Below are 18,190 nucleotides of genomic sequence, written 5' to 3' on the forward strand. Positions count from 1 at the left end.
GGATTTAGATCCCTTTGCTCGGAGCTTAATTAAACAAACAAATTGACTTAATCATTTGAGCATCGAAAAGAGGAATGCAAGGCACTTAGCCCATATTTATACATTAGACATTAAAGTCACATACATGTGAAATCATGCATCAACTCAACATATTAACCCACATCCCTTTTAGCCGATTGTCCTAACCAAGATAAAGGCATCATTATGCTTGCCTCTAACCGAAAGCATGCAACACTAATCTTCTCATGTGGCCGAGTATGCATGTACATGTTGAGGCCAATTATGCTCAATACTTCCTACAAGTATGGTTACTTGTATTGATTATATCTCGTTTCGTTTCAAATTCAAGACTAAAGCTAATACGCATTTATACACTAGTAATCAAATACTAACATTTTCCATTTCATCTTACTACCATGGCGAATGCTCCTTCCTCACCATTTACCTTCACAAAGCATGAATTTCATCATCCAAATTACAAGCTTACAATCTCATGAAGTTTAACCTCATAGTATCTATCAAACTCTCACTCATTAGCTTCTATCATAATCTCCAACAACACCAAATAAACATATACTTGTGGGTCTATGGTAGAACCAAGAAAGGAACTCATAGATATCAAGATGTAAGCAACTACCATTATTTATCTAAGTTTAGCATAAAACACAACCATCACCCTTATTAATCTTTTATAGCCGAAAACCATACTCACCCCACAAATCAAATTTCAACATGGTTTACAAAAATCACTTAATATCTCATCAACACAACATCAACACCAAGCAAGAATGATACATCCATGGCGAGTGTCATCTCCATCACATAGCAAGGTTTAGACCATGGGCTAGGTAGAGCTCAAGCTAACAACTAACACATGCAAGAATCTCATGGCACAACATCAAACTTACCTTAATAGTGACCTAGGATAGCCGAATGCTTCACTCCTTCTTCCCTTTTTCCTTCAATTTTCGGCCAAAAGATGTTCAAGGATGAACACACACATTTTTTTCTCCTTTGTTTTCTTTCTCTCATTCACGGCAAGGGAGGGAGAAGCCTTCACACACATTTTTTTCATTTTTTATTACCCATGCACCTTATTTTATTTATTCCAACATGAAACACTTACACAACATGTTTCATGACATGTTTTGCCCATACTCCTTGTCACGGCCGGCCACTAGCAATTAGGGGAAATTTGACATGCAAGTCCTCCTTTTGATTACATGCACTATTAGGTCCTTATAGATTAGCCTATCACATTTCAAAAGTGTCACACAGGTCCTATTGACTAAATTCACATGAAATTTACTAAATCGAAACTTGAAATTTTCACACATTCACATATACATATTCTAGACAATAAATATTACGTCCAAACATTTCGGTGACTCGGTTTAGCGGTCCGAAACCACTTCCGACTAGGGTCAATTTTAATGTGTCTGGCAGAAGTCCAAGCAAAGAGTTTGTCATTTATAGTGATGCATCCTTACTTGGGCTAGGTTGTGTGTTGATGCAAGAAGGTCGAGTTGTGGCTTACGCGTCGAGACAATTAAAGCCGCATGAGAGAAACTATCCGACCCCGATCTTGAATTGGCGGCCATAGTGTTCGCATACGAAAATATGGCGGCATTACTTGTTTGGGGAAAGGTGTCATATTTATTCGACCACAAAAGTCTTAAATATTTGATGACTCAAAGAGATCTAAATCTGCGACAAAGGCGTTGGCTTGAGTTGTTGAAAGACTATGAACTTGTCATTGATTATCACCGGGAAGGCTAAAGTGGTGGCCGATGCTTTGAGTCGTAAAGCACTGTTTGCTTTGAGAGCGATGGATGCTCACCTATCCGTTTCGCCCGATGAGGTGCTAGTAGTTGAATTAAAGGCCAAACCATTATTTATTCATCTAATACTTGAATCCCGAGAAAGTCGATTTGAATTGGTCGCTAAACGAGTGAATGTGCCTCGAATGAGGAATCGGAGTTTCGGATTGACAACAATGATTGCTTGACGTTCAAGGGTCGATTATGTGTTCCAAGAAATTCGAAACTTATTTTGATGATTTTGAATGAGGCTCATAGTGGCCGAATGTCTATCCACCCGGGTAGTACTAAAATGTACAACGATCTGAAACGTCAATTTTGGTGGCGGGTATGAAACGAGACATTTCGAATTTGTTTCAAGGTGTTTGATATGTCAACAAGTAAAAGCGGAACATCAAGTGCCATCGGGATTACTTGACCAATCATGATACCCGAATGGAAATGGGATCGAGTGACAATGGACTTTGTATCTGGGTTACCTTTGACTCGAGTAAGAAAGACTCGATGCAGGTTATTGTTGATAGATTGACCAAGTCGCTCATTTTATCCTGTCTGTCTGATTTTTTCGCTCGATAAATTGGCGAATTATACATCTCCCAAATTGTTCGATTGCATGGGGTACCTATTTCTATCGTGTTGGATAGAGACCCAAGATTTACATCGCGATTTTGGAAAAAGTTACAAGAAGTGTTGGGTACTAAGATGCATTTTAGCACCGCATTTCATCCCAGATGATGGCCAATCTGAGCGAATAATTCGGATACTCGAGGATATGTTGAGATGTTGCGTCTTAGAGTTTTGTGGTTCATGGGAAAGATATTTGCCTTTGATTGAATTAAACACAACAATAGCTTTCAATCAAGCATTAAGATGGCACCTTACGAGGCCTTATACGGTCGTAAATGCCGTACCCTATTATTTTGGTGAACTTAGTGAAAGTAAAATTTTTAGGGTTGATTTGATTAAGGATCTTTGAGCGAAAGTTCGAGTAATTCGTGAAAGTTTGAAAGCCGCCGGATCGTCAAAAGTCGTATGCGGATTCGAAAAGAAAAGACATTGAATATCAGGTTGGCGACAAAGTATTTCTCAAAGTTTCACCCTGGAAAAAGGTGCGTAGATTTGGTCGTAAGGGCAAACTAAGTTCGAGGTTCATTGGTCCGTATGAAGTATCCGAACGAGTTGGGCGATCGCATACCGGTTAATTTTACCCCCGAGCTTAAAAAGATTCTAGCGTTTTCCATGTCTCGATGCTTGACGATATAGGTCCGACCGTCGCGACGTAATCACTCCATCCGAGATCGAGATTCACCTAACTTGAGTTATGAAGAAGAACCGATTCGCATTTTGATGCGTGAAGTAAAAGAGTTGCGAAATAAGAAAATCCCATTAGTGAAGGTGTTGTGGCATAAACACGGAATTGAAGAAGCCACTTGGGAACTTGAGGACTCTATGAAGGATCGATATCCAAAATTGTTCACCGGTAAGATTTTCGGGGACAAAAATTTCTTATGTGGGGGAGAGTTGTGACAGCCCTAATGTGACCCTAGTCGAAACGTGGTTTCGGGACCACAAAACCGAGTCATAAAAATAATTAATTGCTATATTCTATGCTTATTATATGTGTACATGAGTATGTGGAAGTTTCATTCTCTAATTTTTCCAATTGCATGAGAAATTATTAAATAGGGATCAATATGAGACATGGTGAAATATGATAGGCTAATTTTAAATGGCTTGTTAATGCATGATGACACAAGGGTGGACTTGCATGTCAAATTCCCCAATTCCTTTGTAGTGGCGGCCAAGATGGATTGTTGATGGGCAATATATATGTTAATTAGATATTATAATAAGAAATTGGGTTATTGGAGATAAAATATTGTTAGTAAAAGAAGGTAAAAATGAAAAAAATGAAGGAATGCTCATCTTTCTTCTCCATTGCCGTGACTTGAGGGAGGAAGAAGAAAGGAATTCTTTTGTTCATGATTCGGCTTGGATGATGCTTAGGAAGAGGTAAGCACTTTGAAATTCTTGGAAATTTAGGTATAAATAAGGTGATTAGTTCAAGTTCTACTCATTCCATGGATTAAGTTTGGTTGTTTGGAGGTTTGATATTCAGCCAAGTAGTTTGAAGCTCTTGGTACATATACTTTTTCTTGAAGGTTGAAATTGGTTTGTTCATAAGGGGTGCAAGAATGTGGTCATTGAAGGGTCTTAATGAACAAAATGTGTGGCTTGGGTTTATGACATTCGGTTAAGGAATATTGTGTGCTAGCAAGGTTGGTTTAATATATATATGTAAATCACTTTGTATTTGATGAGAAAAAAAAATAGTGAAGGGCAAATTAAAATGATGTTGGATAAATTTTTAGTATAGTTGTGCTTAAGCATTCGGTCATTGATGGGCATTGTTGTAACCTAATTGTAGTTGCAACTCTTAATTTTGAGATGGAATTTGTACATATAAGTTAAGTGAATGGTTAGGGCCGAATGAGGTGTATAAAATATTAAAGCATGCTAGAATTATACATTAGTAAGAATGTGTAATTGTACTAAATTCTCTATTTGAATTCGGTTAGGTATAGTCATGGTATGAGCTCATTGAGGGTGCTATCTTATAAGTGAATGTAGCTTTAGTTAACCTTATGTGCCATGCGTGTGCTAAAATAATTAATGAATTGGATGTTATTATAGGTGTATGGTTGGTCTTATTATTAAAAATAAGGGTTGAGTACCTCGAATTTCTCTTTGATATTCAAAATGATTAAATCAATTTAATTGTTAAATTAAGTTCAAGAGCAAAGGGGAACTAAATCGGATAAAGGGAAGGAGAAAGCAATCAAATAGCCGAGTTGGAACCGTTCTACCCAACACAAGGTAAGTCATTAAGCATATATTTGGTATTGATTTAAACGATCGTAATACCTATGCAATTGTGTTTAATGAGGTGAAATGTATACAAATGTATATGTATGTAGAGATGAAATTGTCGAATGTAAAAAAAGAAGTGAAGCGTATAGAGTGGATGGTTTTCGGCACTAAGTGTGCGGGCAATAAGTGTTCACGGTTGAGAGATTGGCACTGAGTGTGCGAGCTTGAAATGCATGGCACTAAGTGTGCGAGCTTGAAATGCATGGCACTAAGTGTGCGAGTTTAAAGTATATGGCACTAAGTGTGCGCGGCTGATTATTAAGCACTATGTGTGCGAACCCACTATGTATTTTCCATAGATTATTTACATTAAGGGTGCGACCTTACCGAGTCGATTTTGGACAGCGGAAAGGGTAAGTACCTTGAGTTCATGGCTAATAGGTGCTATGTTTATATTTGGAGTTGAGCGTGGTAAGTTTTGAACCTATGTGATGATTATAATTGAAGTCACGTACATAAGGTTCATCGTGGAATAGGTGAAAGTTCGTTTAGTTGTATGATTGTAACGAAAATAAAATGATGTATGGAAATGCCTCAATTACTCTATTGAATAGCGTATGAAATGTCAATGTAGGACTTGGAATGAGATTGAATCGTAAGGTCTAAGAAACTAAGGCATAGTTCGGTATGGATGGAGTACTTAGCCTCTTTTTGTTGTTTCCTCTTGTGAAAATTTTATTAATGGATGGTAGTGTAATGCTTATGACTTACTGAGTTATATACTCATTCGGTTTGCTTGTCACCTATTTTAGGTTTCTTGGACTCGACTTTTTGCGTACTCGGGACCGTCATCGAAGTCATCACACCGGCTAGCAACTTTTGGTATCTTCTTTTTAGTTGGTCTAGGAGAACATTTCGGCATGTATAGGCTATTATGTTTTGTTGAAATTTGGTATGTAAACTTTAGCCATGCGAAAATGGCATAATGTTCGGTTGGATTTGGTTCTATGATGTTTGGACACAAGTCTTGGTAATTCGGTTTTGGTTGAGTATTGGTTGAGGCCTACTCGATTATTATGCCATATGTCATGGCTGATTATTTTCGTGTTAAATTCATGATTTGGTGATAGTGTAGTAGGGAGATGCTCGGTGATGATTAACCTTTGGCATGGCTAGTCATGGTCATAATTTGTAATATGTATGATGAATTATTAGTTAGATCAAGGAAAAATCATGAAATAGGCATAGTTTGCTTTAGTAACAGATGCTGACAGCAGCAGTGATGTGAGATTGAAAAATCACTAAAAATAGTAGAAATGGAATTAAATAATGAATAAATTATGTAATCGAAGCTTGATGAGTCTATTTCCATATGGAAGAAATGAAACTACCATATGAGCTGTATGTTAGGAGATAATTAAATTCTTGTGAAACAGGGCCAGAGCAATTTCTGGATCCCCTGTTTCGAATTAGAAAATTCACCATAAATTTTATCGAGATAAATAGAGGTCGTGCCTTATATGTACAGATTCTTTATCAAGTCTAGTTTCATTAGAGACAAACGGCATAGGCATTGAAGCCCTTTACAGGGATATATTTAAATCGTAAGGTACAGAGGTCAGTGTAGTCGAACCTTGAAACAGGGGAGACTTTAATGAATAAACTGTACTAATTGGCGCAACCAAAAATTCTACAAAAATTCCCCCATATAGATATATGAGTCTAGTTTCGGAGAAAATTTACAGAATTGGATTTCGAGTTCCAGAACTCAAGATATGATTTTTAAAGCGACTACGATACAGTTAGCCAGCTTGGCTGGAACAAAAAATAAAATAAAATAAATAGGGGGAAATAAATGAAGTAAGCTCGGTAACACCTCGTATTCGATTTCCGGTAACGGTCACGGGATTGGGGTGTTACAAAAAAGCTTACTCTGTTTCTTTTTCTATGTTTTATAGAGGTTCGATAGCTCACGCGTTTCAGACAAGTCAGAGTTGCATATCACACTATCCAATTTTTGATTGGTACTTTTTAACTTGTGGATATATATGGCATGTATAGGCTAGTTTTAAATATGTTAAATATGTTATTTGATATCAAGGTTTTGGTATATTTTTGTGTATGAGTTAAGCCATGAGATTTCGCTTATCTTGGTATTATATTTTGGTTAAATATAAGTGTTCAATCATGGCATGTTTTGGGAAAGAAATAGATGGATTGAAAATGTGCAAATGATGTCTTGATATATATTTGGCATATGAATGAATAGTGCATGGTGTTAATTAGGTACTTGAGTACCAAGTTGAATTGGTATGATGTGTGTATGAAATGTTATGGAATGATTACCTTTTGGGTTATGAAATGTGGTCATTTATGTTTGCGAATGCTTGTGTATATAAGGTGGCAAAATGGCTTTGCAAATAGCCTATTTTTGTTTACACAGGCAGGGAAACAGGCCTGTGTCTCAACCGTGTGTGACACGCGGTCATGTTGCACGGCCCCTAGTGTTGAAATGGAATGGAAGTCAGTATGCTCCACACGGCCTCACACACGGGCGTATAATAGACCGTGTGGTACAAGTCAATATACCTCTAAATGGCACACGGCCTAGCACACAGGCGTGTGACTTGGCCGTGTTGATAAGTCAGTATCCTCGGCCTTGTGACACAAGTTAGTATGTATACCCTGTTTCCACACGGTCTAAGACACGGGGGTGTCTATTAGCCATGTGAGGCACACGACCTATTCACATGGGCGTGTGATACTTGAAATGTTAAAATTTTTCTAAGTTACCAAAAGTTTCATATGTGCCATATATAAAATTATGATAGTTTGATGACTCTTGACGTTTGCAAATGTGTTTTTATATGGTAATGGATCCCGAACAAGCTGTAGCAAATGATGTAGAAAGTAACGCGCCAACTCTCACTCAAGGGACAGCGTCTACTGAATCTAGACCCGTGACAAGTAGTCACGGGGGTGAGGCTAAAGAAGCCTTCTTTCAGATATTGAATGAGTGGTTCACACAGTACATTCGTACGAACCCAGCTGTTCAGCAACCTCAACCCCCACCTATTCCCCAATCAATCCCTGTAATTCCTCAAGTTATTGATCCTCTGCGATTAAATAAACCACCTGTTGATAAGATACGGAAACACGAAGCTGGAGAATTTAGAGCCACTGTTAGTGATGATCCTGAGAGAGCCGAGTTTTGGTTTGAGAACACAATTCGAGTATTCGACGAATTATCTTGCACACTTGAAGAATGTTTAAAATGTGTAGTATCACTATTAAGAGACACCGCGTATCAGTTGTAGAATACTTTAATATCCGTAGTTCCGCAACAAAGAGTCACTTGGGATTTCTTTCAAGTTGAATTTAGAAAGAAATACATTAGCGAAAGATTCATCGATCAAAAAGGAAAAGAATTCCTTGAATTGATCCAGGGTCATATGTCAATCACAGAATATGAAAGAGAGTTTGTACGACTCAGAAAATATGCTTGTGAATGCGTCTCTTCTGAAGCTATAATGTGTAAAAGATTCAAGGATAGATTGAATGAAGAAATCAGAGTGTTACTCAGAATTCTTGAGCTGAAAGAGTTTGTTGTTTTGTTTGATTGAGCTTGTAAAGTCGAAGAGCTTTATAAAGAGAAAAGAAAAACTGATTCTGTGGTTAGAGATTCTAGAAAGAGATTTGCAGGCAAATTACATCAATTGACATCAAAGAAATTTAGAAAATATCATCCTCATTTTACGGCTTCTACGGGAATTTCGATTAGAGACAGAGATGTGAGACATGTAACGCCCCAAATTTGAGCTTAGAAGTATTAGGTCTTGAGCATGGGAGCAGTTGGGAAGCTGCTCATAAATATTTAATTATGCAAGAAAGTGACACAATTGAGTGTCTGTTTCAGTGGTTAAGTGTGCTGGGAAGTGTCTGGGAAGTGTCTGGGAAGTCATGGGTTTAAGCCTTGGCTTCCATAAAAATTTTGGTTTTTAAGGATAAAACCCTTGTCTCTGGTCAGTAGGGCTCTTAAATAAAATTTAGTAAAGTATGTCAAAAAAAAGCCTACCGGTCTAGCGGATAATGGCGTATGGAGTGTGCTAGTGGTCTGAAGTTTGAATCCTTGCTTGTACAAATGGAGATTATTTTTACTGATGGCCATGGGAGGAGGTTGTGTTTGACCAAAACAACGAGAGTTTGAGTAAGTTTTAATAGATTTGTTGTTAGCCGAATTGGGGGAGTAAAAAGGGGGATTTTCGAATGTTTGAATTGGTGGATAAAAGGAAATTGAGGAGAAAATCTTGGGGATTTGTGGTTGGAAAAGAGTTGGTGTCGAATGGGAATTATAGGCACCCAATGCTTTCAGGATTTGGAGAGGAGTGGAGAGTGGTGCCGTTTGTGATCTCCCAACACTCAAAATTCGGCTTTGCGACTAGCAAGTGCTCTCCATTTCGGTAGCCACCCCTTGGCTATTGATTTCGTTTTTGTCTGAGGCAGATTACTACTTAGACCATTCGGGTATTTTATTTTTTCCTGCTTTTTCTTTTGGCTTTCTTCTCCCCTCATTTTTACTTCTCTTAATTTTCTTTACCTTTGCCTAACCTTCATGCTTCTTTTCTTTCAATCCGTTATTAGCATTTACCTCTTCTTTCGTCTTTGATTGATTATATCTACTTTTCCCCCTGATTTCTATTATTTCAATTCTCTTCTCCTTCGTGTGTTGGGTTAGCCGAATAATTTCCCTCTATTAATTTATTCTGTTTTCGGCTAGTAAGGGTTCTTTGAGGAATCAGTACAAGTGTTTCGACTCTTGTGTGGGTACAGGCCAATTCCTTCTATCAACCGTTCTTAGTTCTACATAGTGGTTGTACCAAGGATTTGGTGATCACTGATTTAAAGAGGGATTATATCATACTTGCTTAACCAAGGTTGGTGTACGTGGAGATTTGCGCTATTCTCGTAAGCAGGTGTGTAACCACACCACCCTTAATCGTAAATTTGCAAAAGTTAAAATAGGTGATTTTCGACACTACATGAGCCACGTTCGCTCAAGTGGTAGTCCGAACGCCCAACCGTGGGCATAAGATCATTAAGGCCAGCCATGAGCAATTTCATGGGCTGAGGCCATGTTAGGCCTGAATGGGTCGTGTGTGCCCTACAAGCTTGTGGCGCCCACACGACTAAACCACACGAAAGTGTGGAGAATATTGGGCCAAGCTGTGTAGTACACACGGCCAAGGCCATTTTTGGGCTTCGAGTGTGTAGGCCCACATAGGCCCGCATTATGGGCTTTGTGCCCATTTTCACTAGTTGATTGTTAAGGTTGCATGGGTCGCCTGAGGCGATTGTGACCTTCTGTTGGGTCGGTAAGCTTACCTGAACCCTCAAGTGATAAAATGTTAATTTTTCCCTTATGTAGTGATAAAATGTCGATTTTGCCCTTATGTGATAAAATGACGATTTTGCCCTCATGTGATAAAATGACGATTTTACCATTCCATGATAAAATTATGATTTTGCCCTCATGTGATAAAATGAAAATTTTTCCCTTATGTGATAAAATGACGGAAATACCCTTATAGGGTAAAATGACCGAAATACTCCCATAGGGTGGAATGACTGAAATACCCCTGTAGGGTCAAATGACTGTAATACCCTAGTAAGGTAAAATGACTGATTTGCTCTATGATGTGTATGACTATATTTGAGCATGCCATGTTATATGTATGTTGTATCCATCTAAGATATTATGACACGACACATGATGCATTGCATGGGGATGGGATATATATATTTTGGAGGAAGTGTACTGTGTTGATATGGCCACACGGGTCGCACAAGACGAATGTGAACCTAAGGTTGCACAGGTCGCACAAGACGACTGTGGACCTACTGATGGCTTTAAACCGTTCATATTACTGGCAGCTTTGCTGTAATACTAATTAGTACCGCAACCGGTGCTATATTTGGAGTGTAGGGTTGGGTGGGTCGATTTTATCCCCACATGGAGTGTAGGGTTGGACGGAGTGGAGTGTAGAGGATGGATGGGTAGGATTTTTTGTTTGCATTCTGCACTGATTACTGTTACTGCATTGATCATGGTTACTGCACTGATTACTTCGACTGTTACTATTACTGAAATGGGTCAAGGCTCTAACTGATATTGAACTGTTACTAATATGGGCTTAAGCCCAGACTGTATTGTTCACTGTTTGCTTATTATTGGGATTACCCATTGAATTTTTGTAAACTCACCCAATTGTATTAATTGTACAGGCAATCCTTAGGCAGATCAGTGCTGCAATGGACTCGGAGATAGACACACAACAGCTTACGCTTCTGAATTTATCTTTTAACTTATGAATAGTTTTAGTTGGGTATTTTAATGTAAAAGGCCTCTTTAAGTTTTATTCTTTAATTTGGGCTATTATTATTTTATTATGATTTAAAACTACTAGTGGTAGGATGCGGGTTTTCAAAGGATATGCATGATTTACCAAAATACCACGAACACGCAAAACTGTTTTAGAAGCTTCTGCGATAAATGAGATTTTGGAATTAATAACGTTTTAAAGTAAATACTTTTTGATAGTGACGCAAGTTTTAAAATTATTTTCTAGATCACACAAAGAGGCTAAATAAACATTAGGCTTTTCAAACGTTATCATGTTTTACGAAAAACACTTCAATGTGACATCGCCAGATTCAGCCATAAACGTCGAGGGCATGTTTGGGGTGTTACAAGACATTTAAGTTCTAAACCTTAGGAAAAATTAGTTGCCGGTCTGGGTAGTGTTAGAAACATTGGACCTGAATGTAAACATTGTAATAAAAAGCATTTTGGTGAATGTAGATTAGTGAGCGGATCTTGCTTTAAATGTGGATCGCTTGATCATTATCTCCAAGATTGTCAAGAAAAGTTTACAGCTGATAGAGATCAACCAGTAAAAGCTAGTAACACGACTTCTAGAGGGAGACCACCTTGAAATATAAGAAATATGAGTGGTAACCGAGGTGTTACAAGAGATTCGACTGTGAGATCTGAGGCAAGAGCACCTGCCAGAGCTTATGCTATACGTGCACGAGAGGACGCATCGTCGCCAGACGTTATTACCGGTACTTTTTCTCTTTTTGATTTTAATATAGTTGCGTTGATAGATCCTGGATCAACCCATTCTTATATCTATATGAATTTAGTGTTTAAAAAGAGATTATATGTCGAGTCTATAGAATTTGTAATTAAAGTATTGAACCCCTTAGGCAAATCTGTTTTAGTTGATAAAATTTGTAAGAATTGTCCTCTGATGACTTGGGGTTACTGTTTTCGGGTTGACTTGATGCTTCTACTGTTTGATGAGTTTGATGTGATTCTAGGTATGGATTGGCTAATTATGCATGATGCAGTTGTGAACTGTAGACAGAAGACTATCGAATTGAAATGTCAAAATAGTGAGATTCTTCAGATTAAGTCTGATGATTTGAAAGAATTAGCTATTGTGATATCGTCTATGTCAGCTCAGAAATATTTGAAAAAAGGTCATGATGCATACCTTGCATACGTACTGGATACAAAGGTGACTGAATCAAAGATTGAATATGTACCTGTTGTTTGTGAGTTTTCGGATGTATTTTCCAGAAGAATTACCGAGTTTGCCTTCGATCAGAGAAGTTCAATTTGGTATTGAATTAGTACCCGGAACAATATCGCTATCGATAACTCTATACAGAATGACTCCAACGGAATTAAAATAGTTGAAAGCTCAGTTGGAAGAGTTTAAACTTTTATTATTAGTACATATATGACATTTTTCACCAAACAGATAATATCGGCAAATTTTTAGCGTAAAAACAATAACTGTTAATTCTAAATCATGTATCGGGTAATTCTTTTCATACGATTTTAACTATCTGGAAGTATAGGCTATTACTTTGCCTTACTGTATCAAAACATAGTCTAACTCATTTAATGATACATCACTGTAAATCACAAATTCCTTATGGCTGTGTGCCAAACATATTTGCCTCAGGCTATGTGCCAATATATGATTATTGACGACTCTGTGTCGAACACATTTACTTAGGGTTGTGTGCCGATTATGTTACTCTAGTTGATGGCTATGGGCCTAACATAATACAGTTACCATTGGCTTTGTGCCAATAGTAAGACCGTTATGAAGGCTTAAAGCCGTATATATACTGGCAGCTCTATTGCAAATACTGTATAGTGCCGCAACAGGTGCTAATTCTAGAGTGTAGGGATGGCGTGGGTGAGTTATTCCCCACAGGTAGTGTAGGGTTGGACGGAGGCAAGTGTAAGGTTGGATGGGATCGCATGCATCATTCACACATTATACATACTGTACACCTGATTCTGTTACTGATTCTGTAATGGGCTAAGGACCACCTGACACTATTTACTGATATGGGCTTGGCCCAATTGGTTCTGATATGGGCTGAGACCCAAGTGATTTGTAATGGGCTTTGACCCACGTATGCTCTGAACTGGACTATACTGTTACCGTTAAAGGGCCCTAGCCCAGACTGTCTCTATTTTTGTTTCTGTATACTCACTATTACTCCAGCAACGAGATTACACACTGAGTTTTCATAAACTCATCTCGTTTATTAACTGTTCAAGTAATCCCTAGCGTTAGGTGGATCGGTGTCGCAGAGGGACTCGGAGACGACCACACATCTGCACAGGTTCTTCTATTTCGTTTATGTAGTTAAGCACTTTGGTTTTTGATTTGGGTTGTAATAGGGCCTCTTTATTTTCTTAACTTCTTATTTTGGAAATTTATTTAGTATGTTTAATATTTGTTAGAAGTAGGACACGATTTTCCAAAATAATAACTGTTTTCAAACTCTACGTTTCTGCAACATTTTCAAAATGCTTTCACAACTTAACTTTTTAACATCAAGTTTTAGTAATTATTTTAAAACCAGCTTCCGCAATTAAGAGAGATTTTGGGAATAAAATTATGTATTTTTCAATGAACCGCGCTTTGAAATTAGACTAATGTAAACTGGGGTTTTATACAAGTTTTAATGACCAAAAGTTGTTATTTAAACATTAATAAGGGTTTCAATGAAAACATGGTTTTCGAAAAACTCTTCAATGTGACACACCAAGTTCGGCCCTAAAGTCTAGGCCAGGTTTGGGGTGTTACATTTAGTGGTATCAGAGTCAAGTTGTAAAACTCAACTGTGGAAGGGGTTTTCAAAATTTTGTATTTCATGAGTTTGTTTTCAAATATGCAAAGTGTTTTGAGGTATGGTTCTAGAAAGTGTGGCACACCGAGTCTCCAGCACTGAATCCATAAGTTTCTAAAATCGTTGTTTTTTTTTCAGAGAAAAACAGTAGATAAAAACACTATGATTTCTTTAGATATTAGACTGTATTGCTGTACTTGAAGTTTGAGTTTGTATTTTTTCTGTGTGTATTTTGGAAATGGTTTGTATGTGATATCTAACCGCTTCGATGGATAGATGGTTTGGTGTGCGCTTGTATTATTAGTATCAGACTGCGCAGCGAGAGCATAGCATGGTAGGCTAGGGTGTACGACTATTTTGATAGTTGGAAATTTCGAGGACGAAATTTCGTTATAGGGGTAGAATAGTAACGCCCCGAATTGGTGAGAAGTAGAGTATTTATTTTGCTATTTGAGCAGTGTAGGAGGTGGAGTTGGACTGGAACTCTGTGGTTGAAGTGGTCATAAGAATGAGGAATTTTCATAATGGTTGAAAGTAATCCCACATCGGGAAACTAACAGAGAATTGGTGAGAAGCTGGCTTTAAATAAAGCGAACCAGATGAGTTAGGAGGAAGACTCAATGCAGGATGTGCCAAGGATTGGTGATCACTGGTTGTAGGCGGGATTATTTCGTACTTGTTTAACCAAGGTTGGTGATCGTGGACTTCGGCACGTTCTTGTAAACAGGTGTGTATTTCGCACTACTCTAGCTGTAGAACAGCAAATGCTGGAATGCCAAAATACCGATCACACGACGATGGTAGCCACACGAGCGTACTAGCACACGTGTGGGAGCTTTGATGTGATGGTTGAGGCCATTATAAGTGCTCTCATGGGCTTAGGTTGCTTTGGGCCACGATGGGTCGGGATGGGCCATGTAGGCCCAATGGGCCCATGGGCCCATGGGCCCAAGTGGATAAATTGTATGATGGTGTAGTAAATATTGGATTGGACTATGTGAATCTCATATCTGTAGGGTAGAATTACTGAAATGCCCCTGTAGGGAAGAATTACTAAAATACCATTGGTTTATAAAATTACCAAAATACCCTCAATTTGTAAAATTTCCAAAATACCCCTGGTTTGTAAAATTACCAAAATACCCCTAATTTGTGAAATTACTGAAATACTCTTGATTTGTGAAATTACCGAAATATCCTCGACCTGTAAAATTACTGAAATACCTTCAACTTGTAAAATTACTGAAATACCCTCGACTTGTAAAATTACAGAAATACCCCTGATTTAGAAAATTACCGAAATACCCTTGATTTGGAAAATTACAGAAATACCCCTAATTTACAAAATTACAGAAATACCCTTGACTTTCAAAAATTACAAAAATACCATTGGCTTGTAAAATACCCTTGGTTTGTAGATTTACCAAAACACCCTTATAGGGTGAAATGATTAAAATACCCCTAATAGGTAAAAAGACCGTTCTGCCCCTCTAGGGTATATGACTCACTGATAATACAATTTGATTGATTTGACTATGTTTTGACTGAGAATGTATGACTGTGATTGGATTGTTGTGACTATGATTTGTATGATTTTGTATGCCGTGTGTATATTTGTTGCATTCATATAATATTATGTTGCACATGGTTGGGGATTATGAAACGGAGGAAGAAATTGAGGATCGCATGGTTGCTTGACAACCGTGGATCCACCGATTGAGGATCACATGGTTGCTTGATGATCGTGGATCCACCGATTAAGGATCACATGGTTGCTTGACGACCGTGGATCTACCGGTGGCTTTTAAGCCTAATATATGATTATTTACGACTTTGTGTCGATCATATTTACCTGAGGCTGTGTGCCAACTATATTACCATTGTTGATGGCTATGTGCCTAACATGATATAGCTACGATGGTGTGACAGCCCTAATTTGACCCCAGTCGAGAAGTGGTTTTGGGACCACAAAACCGAGTCATAAAAAAATAATTAAATGTTATATTCTGTGCTTATTATATGTGAAGGTGTATGTGTGAAAATTTCATGCTTTAATATTGCTATTTGTAAGTGAAATTATTTAAAAAGGACTTATTTGAAAATTTGTGAAAATATGATAGGTTATTTTAGTAGTGGCCAATTAATTAATGATGTATATTAGTGGGTTTGCATGTCAAATTCCACACTTTAGTAGTAGTGGCCGGCCATGATAATGATGATAAGCAATATGTATTATGTAATAATATTATATAATGGTAATGGCTTAATTTGTGGAATAAAAAAATAGTAAATTAAAAAGATATTAGAAAAACAAAAGGCTTGTATCATCTTCTTCCTTAGTAGCCGAATATTAGAGAAAGAAAAATGAGGAAATAGCATTCGGTCACTTTGAGTTTGAAATAAAGTATGTATTTCATGATAGTTTTTGAAATTATTGCATATATTAAGCTAGTTACTAAGTCCTTTATTTAGCCCATGTCAAAATTTTGAATTTGTTGGTAACATGAGTATTCGGCTAAGGAAGATGTTCAAGGAAATGGTTGTTGTTTCATGTTATTTTGGATGAATAATGGTAGATAGGTGAAGTAGAGTCTAACAAATGAGCACATATGTGCATTAGATGCTAAGTGGGAAAATCGGCTAATATGTTGTGTGCTATGGCAGAATATGAACTTGGATAATATTGAGTAATGTATGTGCTTTGAATTGATGGAATGGAGTGGATGCTTTAAATGTGTTATGAACAATTATACGTTAAATTAAGGTTTGCTAAATTACTATTGTCATTGCCGAATATGTGCTAAATTAAAGAAGAATTTGTTTTTGAATGTTTTAAATGATTTAGATAATTATAAATTAAGTCAAAGCTTGGTAAAATTGAATAATTGTGGCTTAATTGTTTAATGGCAATTGGCTATTATGGTGAAATGCAAATGTTAATATTTAGTTGCTAGTGTTTATATGTGTGTTAGCCGAATTTGAACTTGAATAATGATTTGAGCACAATGTGTTGTATTGAGATTATGCTTAAGTGAAATTATAGATATATATGATGAAATTGATTGGTGATATACATGTTTAAATAATATGAATGCAAAGAGTTGTGAAGGAGTAAATTGTAGTAAATCTGCTTGGGACAGCATCTATAACGTGAATTTGGAAAAATCACCATAAATTGTGGGAGGGGAGTTAGAAGCTGAATAAATTATGTAATTAAAGCTTAATGAGTCTAGTTCCAATTGAAATCAACGAGAACATATTTTGACTTCTATACAATTAGAAAGTGGATTCGTAGTAAAGAGTAGTCATATTAGTCAAACAGTGAAACAGGGGAAAATTTAAGAAAAATCTGGTATTGTTTGGCTAAACTAAAAAATTTTAACATTTTATGGATAAAAGATATATGAGTCTATTTTCATGGAAATTTTACGGCAAGTGATTTGGAGTTTTGTAGCTCCAGTTATAAATAATTTAGTGACAGTTGCTCAAGATGACAGCTTATCGTGAATCTGTGAATTATGTGGTAAGCATTGATAAAAAATTTTGTTAATGAGTTGCTTAATGTTTTCTTATAAACTTACTATGATCAATATGTGTGATAGTCGAATATATATATTATATTTCCGAAGAAATGCTTGAATAGTCGAATAATGACTAGCTTAAATTTTTGAATCCAAGCTCGAGAGCAAAGAGGGTCGAAGTTGGATAGGGGAAAAGAGAAAGTAATTGAGTAGCCTTTCCACAACCCTTCAAGTATATCCGAGGTAAGTTTTGAATAGTCATATTTAGTACGTAATTGATAATATCTTGATATATGTATGATAATTGTACTGAGATCTACTGATGCTATTCGAATATAGTTGTGTGACAAATATCTTATGTTTAAGGCTTAAAGCTGAATAGACATTAGAAGATGAGTTTGGAAAGTAAAATGGACATATATTCTCATGTATGTTATTGAACCAAAGATTATATGAATGGTGCCTATGTTATGTTATTATTTGAATGGAATAAATGAACTATGATTGTGAGATGTTTTGTGAATTGAATTCTCTTGCAAATAAGTATGCATGACACTCAGTGATAAATTATATCAGGACTTAAGGTCCACAGGCTATATGCTGGAATTATGTCCGGACTTAAGGTCCGCAGGCTATATGCTGGAATTACATCCGGGCTAAAGTCCCGCAGGCTTCGAGCTGGTATTATACCGGGTTTAAATTCTCGCAGGCTTGTGTTGGTATTGATTTCAAATCCTAAGACCTGATAAGCTTAACGCC

The sequence above is a fragment of the Gossypium arboreum genome, chromosome 10 (genome assembly GCF_025698485.1).
Source record: "Gossypium arboreum isolate Shixiya-1 chromosome 10, ASM2569848v2, whole genome shotgun sequence".
Taxonomy (NCBI): Eukaryota; Viridiplantae; Streptophyta; class Magnoliopsida; order Malvales; family Malvaceae; genus Gossypium; species Gossypium arboreum.